The sequence below is a fragment of the Coregonus clupeaformis genome, unplaced genomic scaffold (genome assembly GCF_020615455.1).
Source record: "Coregonus clupeaformis isolate EN_2021a unplaced genomic scaffold, ASM2061545v1 scaf0032, whole genome shotgun sequence".
Lineage (NCBI taxonomy): Eukaryota > Metazoa > Chordata > Actinopteri > Salmoniformes > Salmonidae > Coregonus > Coregonus clupeaformis.
The window spans coordinates 739,410-750,000 of record NW_025533487.1 but is presented as its reverse complement, the minus strand read 5'-3'; the positions used below and the strand labels follow the sequence as shown (position 1 = coordinate 750,000).

At 42.1% G+C, this 10,591-nt stretch overlaps 1 long non-coding RNA gene across 1 annotated transcript in view; it reads left to right on the top strand.

Annotated features, from left to right (window-relative positions):
* LOC121544539 overlaps nucleotides 1-1,517 on the top strand; it is a 1,971-nt gene extending 454 nt beyond the window's left edge. The window contains exons 2-3 of the long non-coding RNA XR_005996126.2: nucleotides 1,121-1,199; nucleotides 1,336-1,517. This is a non-coding gene — a long non-coding RNA (uncharacterized LOC121544539). The remainder of the gene's footprint in view (nucleotides 1-1,120; nucleotides 1,200-1,335) is intronic.
* The last annotated feature ends 9,074 nt before the right edge of the window (nucleotides 1,518-10,591 follow it).

Here is a 10,591-nt window from a genome sequence, read left to right as displayed (position 1 = left end):
GTTCACATTTACATTTTAGTCCAGAGCGACTCACAGTTACTGCGTTCATCACAACATACACTACAAAAGTATATGGACACCCCTTCAAATTAGTGGATTCGGTTATTTCAGCCACACTCGTTGCTGACAGGTGTATAAAATCGAGCACACAGCCATGCAGTCTCCATAGACAAACATTGGCAGTAGAATGGCCTTACTGAAGAGCTCAGTGACTTTCAACGTGGCACCGTCATAGGATGCCACCTTTCCAACAAGTCAGTTCGTCACATTTCTGCCCTGCCAGAGTTGCCCCCGATCAACTGTAAGTGCTGTTATTGTAAAGTGGAAACGTCTAGGAGCACCGCCGAGTGCTGAAGCGAGTAGTGCGTAAAAATGGTCTGTCCTCGGTTGCAACACTCACTACCGAGTTCCAAACTGCCTCTGGAAGCAACGTCAGCACAATTACTGTTCTTTGGGAGCTTCATGAAACGTTTTCCATGGCCGAGCAGCCGCACACAAGTCTAAGATCACCATTCGCAATGCCATGCCTCGGCTGGAGTGGTGTGAAGCTCGACCCCTATTGGACTCCGGAGCAGTGGAAATGCGTTTTTCTGGAGTGATGAGTCACGCTTCACCATCTGACAGTCCGTCCAAAAATCTGGGTTTGGTGGATGCCCAGAGAACGCTACCTGCCCCAACTGTAAAGTTTGGTTGAGGAGGAATAATGGTCTGGGGCTGTTTCATGGTTTGGGCTTGGCTCCTTAGTTCCAGTGAAGGGAAATCTTAATGCTACAGCATCCAATGACATTCTAGATGATTCTGAGCTTCCAACTTTGAGGCAACAGTTTGGGGAACAAGCTCTCACAGACACACTCACTGTAAAAAAAATGTCATGGTGTTTCAAATTATTATTTTATTAAGTGACTAGTTCCACAGATTTTAGAAGTTTTATTTTAAGCTCAGCTCCGATTTAAAATGATGTGTTTTCCTCAACTTGTCTCATATAATATGTTAATTAAACTATAAATTAATTATTTGAAAAAAAGGTTGTGGAACTAGTTGCTAAATAATTGTATGTTGAAGCCACGAACATAAAATGCTTAATTAGACATGTCACACTAAAATGTACTTCTCCCTCCAGCATGACAGCCACATCCACCGTTGACCTCAGGCCTTCAGGATCCTCTACCATCTCCAGGACAACCACTCTTACCCCTCTGGTATGCCTCTCCACAGTATCACCTCTCTGATTTTGAGCACAAAAGATAAATATGAATACATATTTTCAAGTAACAAGTCAATGAGTGACACAGCAAAACTCGTCGCTGTTTTTGAAAATGTTGGTTTACCTGACAGGTCTTCACTATTGATGTGTGTCCCTGAAGATAAAGGACCTCTGATTGCCACCGCCCTCCGAAAACTTGGCTATGTCTTGTGGTCTGCATAAAATACAATTTTGAGACTCAAATATTTGTGCAACACTTGACAAACAAGTTACACCATACGCAGGCATCCCTGGTCAGAGTGGCACTTCTACATTTCAGTCGTTTAGCAGACGCTCTTATCCAGAGCGACTTTACAGTTAGTGAGTGCATACATTATTATTTTTATTTTTTTCCATACTGGCCCCCTGTGGGAATCGAACCCACAACCCTGGTGTTGCAAGCACCATGCTCTACCAACTGTTTTAACCAGGCACCACACAAATGATGATGGCGGTGAAACATTTCCAACGTTGTTAGAAATATATCATAGAGAGGTCAACTCCCCATGCATCAAGATATACAACATTTAAATTCTACCACGTCACCAATAATCCAGCAAAATCAACTGTTGTCAAGGCATTATTGTTTGCTGATTTACCTTTAATTTATCATCTCTCGGACAGGGATTCCATTTCCTCTCCAAGGGGCGTCTCCTTTGGGGCGATACGTCCTGATCAGGCCTCTTGCATTGTCTTCCAGGGCTGTGTGGAAAGTTGCGTGCCGATCAACTTCTTTTGAATTCAGCGTAAACCTGCAAAACAAAATGAGAATATGGTGAAAAATTACAGATAATGTACAGCAGATACAATTGCAAAGTATATTTAAAAAAAAATACCTGTTGAACTCACCTGGTGCTCCCAAGAAGAGGCCTGGCCATCTCGGCTTGATCATAGAGATGAGTGGTTGGTCATCAACAATCTCTTTTCTCCTGAGGGACAAAGTCAGGTTCATTTTAGTATTGACCAGAGTCACGTTCACGTTCCTCTTCTTGAGTTATTCTCCAAGCCATGCTCTCTCCCTCCCCAGTGCATTTTTAAAGGGATAATCCACCCCTAGAAATAAAAATCATGAAATCCCCTGTCAATCTGGTGAAAGCCTATGTTTGTTCATTTCCCACATGATTTAACTAATGTGAAAATGAGGAAATCGTTTAGGAACATGTCATAGCTACATCATTTGTCCCACTATCACATTTCATAACGCTTTTAAAACAATTGCCTGCACTCCAGATCACCGGATCAGCCAACAGATGGTGTGCCCATACTAGTCTAGAACACATCCATCCGTTTACATCGTCATGACAAAGTATATATATTTCTCTTAGACGTGCTCAATCTAAACGGTGTATCAAATTATTTAACTCGGTTTCTCCTTCAAGGACAATGGTCACAATGTGCCCTTTGTCTTTTTGGAAACAGAGATATTACAGAAAGGACGAGATAGGAATCCCATTGGGCAATGAATGGAGAAACCCTGCCACCCACATGATTGGAGACCCATCGTATTCACATTGTCATGCTGCGTCTTGTGGTTGCTAAGCTAATTGTCATGGAATCCCTTCTCAAAGTCAGGGTACAGTGGCTTGTGAAAGTATTCACCCCCCCCTTGGCAATTTTCCAATTTTTTTGCCTTACAACCTGGAAACAAAAAATTGATTTTTTGGGGGGGGGGTTTGTATCATTTGATTTACACAACATGCCTACCACTTTGAAGATGCAAAATATGTTTTATTGTGAAACAAACAAGAAATAAGACAAAAAATAATAATAATTGCATAACTATTCACCCCCCAAAGTCAGAGCTTTGTATAGCCACCTTTTGCAGCATTTACAGCTGCAAGTCTCTTGGGGTATGTCTCTATAAGCTTGGCACATCTAGCCACTGGGATTGTTGCCCATTCTTCAAGGCAAAACCGCTCCAGCTCCTTCAAGTTGGATGGGTTCTGCTGGTGTACAGCAATCTTTAAGTCATACCACAGATTCTCAATTGGATTGAGGTCTGGGCTTTGACTAGGCCATTCCAAGACATTTAAATGTTTCCCCTTAAACCACTCGAGTGTTGCTTTAGCAGTATGTTTAGGGTCATTGTCCTGCTGGAACGTGAACCAGGTTTCCCTGAAGAATTTTCCTGTATTTAGCGCCATCCATCATTCCTTCAATTCTGACCAGTTTCCCAGTCCCTGCCAATGAAAAACATTCCCACAGCATAATGCTGCCACCACCATGCTTCACTGTGGGGATGGTGTTCTCGGGGTGATGAGAGGTGTTGGGTTTGCGCCAGACATAGCGTTTTCCTTGATGGCCAAAAAGCTCAATTTTAGTCTCATCTGACCAGAGTACCTTCTTCCATATGTTTGGGGAGACTCCCACATGCCTTTTGGTGAACACCAAACATTTTCACTAATTTTTTTCTTTAAAGCAATGGCTTTTTTCTGGCCACTCCTCCATAAAGCCCAGCTCTGTGGAGTGTACGGCTTAAAGTGGTCGTATGGACAGATACTCCAATCTCCGCTGTGGAGCTTTGCAGCTCCTTCAGGTTTATCTTTGGTCTCTTTGTTGCCTCTCTGATTAATGCCCTCCTTGCCTGGTCCGTGAGTTTTGGTGGGCGGCCCTCTCTTGGCAGGTTTGTTGTGGTGCCATATTCTTTCAATTTTTTAAATAATGGATTTAAATGGTGCTCTGTGGGATGTTAAAAGTTTCTGATATTTCTTTATAACCCAACCCTGATCTGTACTTCTCCACAACTTTGTCCCTGACCTGTTTGGAGAGCTCCTTGGTCTTCATGGTGCCGCTTGCTTAGTAGTGTTGCAGACTCTGGGGCCTTTCATAACATGTGTATATATACTGAGATCATGTGACAGATCCTGTGACACTTAGATTGCACACAGGTGGACTTTATTTAACTAATTATGTGACTTCTGAAGGTAATTGGTTGCACCAGATCTTATTTAGGGGCTTCATGGCAAAGGGGGTGAATACATATGCACGCACCACTTTTCCATTATTATTTTTTTAGAATTTTTTCATTTCACTTCACCAATTTGGACAATTTTGTGTATTTCCATTACATGAAATCCAAATAAAAATCCATTTAAATTACAGGTTGTAATGCAACAAAATAGGAAAAACGCCAAGGGGGATGAATACTTTTGCAAGGCACTGTGTGAGTCGAGAAACCTGCCTATAATGTCACTATTCCAAAGCTATACACATAGCCCCAGGAAGTAGGGGTGCTGGGGGTGCTGCATCACCCACTGAAAAATCTTAAATAAATACAAATCTTCATTATATATATATATATATATTATGAAGATTTGTATTTATTAAATATATATATATATATATATATATATATGAAGATTACATATATACACACACCCGGTTAAAAGTTTTAGAACACCTACTCATTCAAGGCATTTTCTTTATTTTTACTATTTTTTACATTGTAGAATAATAGTGAAGACATCAAAACTATAAAATAACACACATGGAATCATGTGGTAACCAAAAAAGTGTTAAACAAATCAAAATATATTTTATATTTAAGATTCTTCAAATAGCCACCCTTTGCCTTGATGACAGCTTTACACACTCTTGGCATTCTCTCAACCAGCTTCATGAGGTAGTCACCTGGAATGCTTCATGAGGTAGTCACCTCTCTCATAGAAGCTCTCTCATTTATGCAGATGATAGTCTTATACTTAGCTGGCCCCTCCCCGGATTTTGTGTTAAACGCTCTACAACAAGCTTTCTCTGCCCTTAACCATGTTCTGAACACCTCCAAAACAAAGGTCATGTGGTTTGGTAAGAAGAATGCCCCTCTCCCCACCGGTGTGATTACCACCTTTGAGGATTTTGAGCTTGAGGTAGTCACCTCATACAAGTACTTGAGAGTATGGTTAGACGGTACACTGTCCTTCTCTCAGCACATATCCAAGCTGCAGGCTAAGGTTAAATCTAGACTTGGTTTCCTCTATCGCAGGGGTGTCAAAGTCCGGCCCGCGGGCCGGATCAGGCCCGCAAACGGGTTTAATCCAGCCCGCGAGATGATTAAATATATATTTTTTTTTAAAACAACTTTTTGTAAAGTATAAAAATGCGCTGCAATTTTTCAATAAAATAAACTGCTGTTCCAATTGCGTCCACTGGATGGCGCAATAGCAATTGTGTTAAGCAAGCAAACTGTTTATACCGGGGCAGAGCAAGTAGGTCAAGCACGTGCAGCCAATGAGCTACTTTGTTTTGCCCGCGATATTTATTACGGCTTCTACTTTTAACATTATGTGCTTTGGCACCCTCATTGCCCCAATATGTCTCTGTCAAAAAAGAGAAAAGTGGACGCAGAGTGCAGAGTGTTCCAAGAAAAATGGTCATCCTATTTATTCACGGAATTGAATGGGAAAGCTGTATGTTTGGTGTGTTCAGAGCATGTTGCAGTGCTGAAAGAATATATCCTTCGTCGCCACTATGTGAGTCTTCATGCCGACAAATATGACAACTTTCAAGGACAGCGGAGATGAGAGAAGGTGAATGAACTGTTGGCGGGTCTGAAGAAACAGCAGTCTGTGTTTACTCACAGCCGAGACATCAGTGACGCTGCAGTGAAAGCTAGCTACCTCATTGCTAATGAAATTGCAGTGGCTTCAAAACCATTTAGTGAGGGTGAATTTGTAAAAACATGCATGATGAAGGCAGCGGAGATTGTGTGCCCTGAAAAGCGGCAGGCTTTTGCAAATATCAGCCTGACAAGAAACACAGTTGCAGACAGGATTTCCGATCTTTCAGTGGATTTGGACAGCCAGTTGAAGCAAAAAGTAAAGTCATTTATTGCGTTTTCGGTTGCAATTGATGAAAGCACGGACATTACAGATGTTGCACAACTGGCCATTTTCATCCGCGGAGTTGATGACACATTGACCGTCACCGAGGAGTTCGTGGAGTTGGTGCCGATGACAGATACAACGACAGCAGCTGATATTTTTACCGCACTCGTCGGCGCGCTGGACAGGGTCAGAGTGGACTGGTCCCGCGCTGTCAGCCTGGCTACAGATGGTGCGCCCTCAATGATCGGGAAAAAAAGCAGGCGTTGTGACAAAGTTCAGAGAGAAAGTGCAATCTGCAAATGGAGGACGTGATTTTTTGACTTTTCACTGTATTTTGCACCAGGAGGCTTTGTGTTGCAAGTCATTAAAGATGGATAACGTCATGAAGGTGGTCATCCAAACTGTTAATTTCATCCGATCCAGAAGCCTGAATCACCGTCAGTTTGACAGCCTTCTCAGAGAGAAAGACCACATCTATGGCCTGCCATATCACACTGAGGTAAGATGGTTAAGCCGAGGTGCTGTGCTGAGGCGTTTCTTTGATTTACGAGAAGAAATTGAACAGTTCATGGAAGAAAAGGGCAAACCAGTGTTAGAATTTCATTCCGCAGAATGAATGCAGGACCTTGCATTTATGGTGGATGTTACAGAGCACCTGAATAACTTGAACAAACAGCTGCAAGGGCGCAACAAAGTTGTCACGCAGTATTATGACAGCATACGTTCTTTCAAGTTGAAGCTGTCATTGTGGGAGACGCAACTTGCCGGTGGTGATGCAGCTCACTTCCCCTGTCTGAAAAATGTGTGCGCGACCCAACATGTGGCAGACATGAAGCGGTTCAAAGATAAAATAACGGGACTGTTACGGGAGTTTGAGCAACGCTTTCAGATTTATGTTTATATGTTTTTATGTTGATGTGCTATTGTTTTTAATTGATTTTATTTTATTTGTATATTTAACCTATTCTTGACTCTGTGGTTCTTGCACTTGTTTGGGGAACAGGATTTCATTATTTTTATCTACATTTCTGCCTGAGAAATGACACCCTGATATAGTTCTGTGATCTGTGATATACTTCTGTGAATCACTGAGGCATTGTGTGTTTGTGTGTTCTTTGTCCTCAGAACTTTCAAATAACTTGAGGTGTTTTATTATTAATAGTGATGTTGTGCTTTTGGACACTGTCCTCAGGCTCCAGCTTTATGTTTATATGTTTTTATGTTGATGTGCTATTGTTTTTAACTGATTTTATTTTATTTGTATATTTAACCTATTCTTGACTCTGTGGTTCTTGCACTTGTTTGGGGAACAGGATTTCATTATTTTTATCTACATTTCTGCCTGAGAAATGACACCCTGATATAGTTCTGTGATCTGTGAAACAGTTCTGTTAATCACTGAGGCATTGTGTGTTTGTGTGTTCTTTTTCTTTAGAATTTTCAAATAAACTTGACGTGTTTTATGATTAATAGTGATGTTGTGCTTGTACTATTTTGGACACACTGTCCTCAGGCTCCAGCTTTATGTTGTATGTTGATCGTATTAAAACAAAGAAAACAATCTGAAGTTGTTGTTTTTAAGTTATGTATACCATGATTTTTCCGGTCCGGCCCACTTGGGAATAGATTTTCCTCCATGTGGCCCCTGAGCTAAAATGAGTTTGACACCCCTGCTCTATCGTAATCGCTCCTCTTTCACCCCAGCTGCCAAACGAACCCTGATTCAGATGACCATCCTACCCATGCTAGATTACAGAGATGTAGTTTATAGATCTGCAGGTAAGGGTGCTCTCGAGCGGCTAGATGTTCTTTACCATTCGGCCATCAGATTTGGACAGTTTTATCTCCATCTCTTCATTCAAAGACTCAATCATGGACACTCTTACTGACAGTTGTGGCTGCTTCGCGTGATGTATTGTTGTCTCTAACTTCTTGCCCTTTGTGCTGTAGTCTGTGCCCAATAATGTTTGTACCATGTTTTGTGCTGCTACCATGATATGCTGCTACCATGTTGTGCTGCTGCCATGTTGTGTTGCTACTGTGTTGTCGTCATGTTATGTTCCTACCATGTTGTGCTGCTACCATGTTGTGCTGCTGCCATGTTGTGCTGCTACCATGATATGCTGCTACCATGTTGTGCTGCTACCATGTTGTGCTGCTGCCATGTTGTGTTGCTACCGTGTTGTTGTCATGTTATGTTCCTACCATGTTGTGCTGCTACCATGTTGTGCTGCTGCCTTGTTGTGGTGCTACCGTGTTGTTGTCATGTTGTGTTGCTACCATGCTGTGTTATTGTCTTAGGTCTCTCTTTATGTAGTGTTGTGCTGTCTCTCTTGTCGTGATGTGTGTTTTGTCCTATATTTTTATTTTTAATCCCAGCCCCCGTCCCCGCAGGAGGCCTTTTGACTCTTGCTAGGCCGTCATTGTAAATAAGAATGTGTTCTTAATTGACGTGCCTAGTTACAGTGCATTCGGAAAGTATTCAGGCCCCTTGACTTTTTCCATATTTTGTTATGTTACAACCTTATTCTAAAATTGATTAAATAAATTTTTTTCCTCATCAATCTACAGACAATACCCCATAATGACAAAGTGAAAACAGGTTTTTAGACATTTCTGCACATTTATAAAAAAACAAAAACAGAAATACAATATTTACATAAGTATGGGAGGTGACCAAGCACCCAATGGTCACTCTGACAGAGCTCCAGGGTCCATCTGTGGAGATGGGAGAACATTCCAGAAGGACAACCATCTCTGCAGCACTCCACCAATCAGGCCTTTATGGTAGAGTGGCCAGACGGAAGCCACTCCTTAGTAAAAGGCACGACAGCCCGCTTGGAGTTTGCCTAGAGGCACCTAAACAAGATTCTCTGGTCTGAGGAAACCAAGATTGAACTCTTTGGCCTGAATGCCAAGACTCACGTTTGGAGGAAACCTGTCACCATCCCTACGGTGAAGCATGGTGGTGGCAGCATCATGCTGTGGGGACTGGGAGGTTTGTCGGGATCGAGGGAAAGATGAACGGAGCAAAGTACAGAGAGATCCTTGATGAAAATCTGCTCCGGAGCGCTCAGGACCTCAGACTGGGGCGAAGGTTCACCTTCCAACAGGACAACGACCCTAAGCACACAGCCAAGACAACGCAGGAGTGGCTTCGGGACAAGTCTCTGAATGTCCTTGAGTGGCCCAGCCAGAGCCCGGACTTGAACCAGATCGAACATCTCTGGAGAGACCTGAAAATAGCTGTGCAGCTCCCCATCCAACCTGACAGAGCTTGAGAGGATCTGCAGAGAAGAATGGGAGAAACTCCCCAAATACAGGTGTGCCAAGCTTGTGGTGTCATACCCAAGAAGACTCGAGGCTGCCAAAGGTGCTTCAACAATGTACTGAGTAAAGCATCTGAATACTTATGTAAATGTTATATTTCAGTGTTTTTATTTTCTTTATCTTGTCAAAAAATTCTAACCTGTTTTTGCTTTGTTATTATGGGGTATTGTGTGTAGATTGATGAGGGGAAAAAAAACAATTTAATCAATTTTAGAATAAGGCTGTAACGTAACAAAATGTGGAAAAAGTCAAGGGGTCTGAATACTTTCCGAATGCACTGTATCACTCAACAAGCCAAGGCTTAGTTTGTTCTTTATGTGGCTAGCTAGGTAACTCGACAACAGGGAGAGTCTCTTTGGTATTGGCACAGAGCAAAGTAGCCATTGTAACTTAGCCTGTCTTGAGTTAGCTAGCAACATAGCGTTACATTAGCTAGCTTACTGTCATGTTACCTGGGCGGCAGGTAGCTTAGTGGTTACCTGGGCGGCAGGTAGCTTAGTGGTTAAGAGTGTAGTGCCAGTAACCGAAAGGTCGCTGGTTCTAATCCCCGAGCCGACTAGGTGAAAAATCTGTCTGTGCCCTTGAGCAAGGCACTTAACCCTAATTGCTCCTGTAAGTCGCTCTGGATAAGAGCGTCTGCTAAATGACTAAAATGTAAAAAAAAAAATGTAAAATGTTACTAGCAACCATGCTAAACATTAGCTAGCAAGCTAATGTTAGCTAGTTAGCTAACGAATCTACAGCCAGGCAGCAGCAGAAGATACCACAACTGATTAACATGAGCAAACGTTACAGCAGTTCCACTTACCAGTATTTCAATGGATGTTTTCTCAGCATAGTCAAGTCACTCTGTAGATTTATTTCCAGCTCGATTTCCAGCTCCTCTTGTTCAACAAAATACCACAATGTCTTGCCTGGACATGTGCAATTCCAAAGTTTAGAACCTGAATTTGAAATTCCATCGTGTGCCTCGTCGCTCCTCAAATATTGAACTCGCATGCGCCCTTCAAAAGAATGTATGACACAGCACCCACTAGCAGCTGTTCAGGCAAAATAATAAGTTGACTGGATTTTGAATTTGCCAGTTCACTCAGCATATTTGCAGAGGAATTTCACAAGAATAATAATAATACGTTTTCTCAATTAAACCCAAACAATAATGTTGACACAACTTTGTTATTTTAACTTCCCCAAC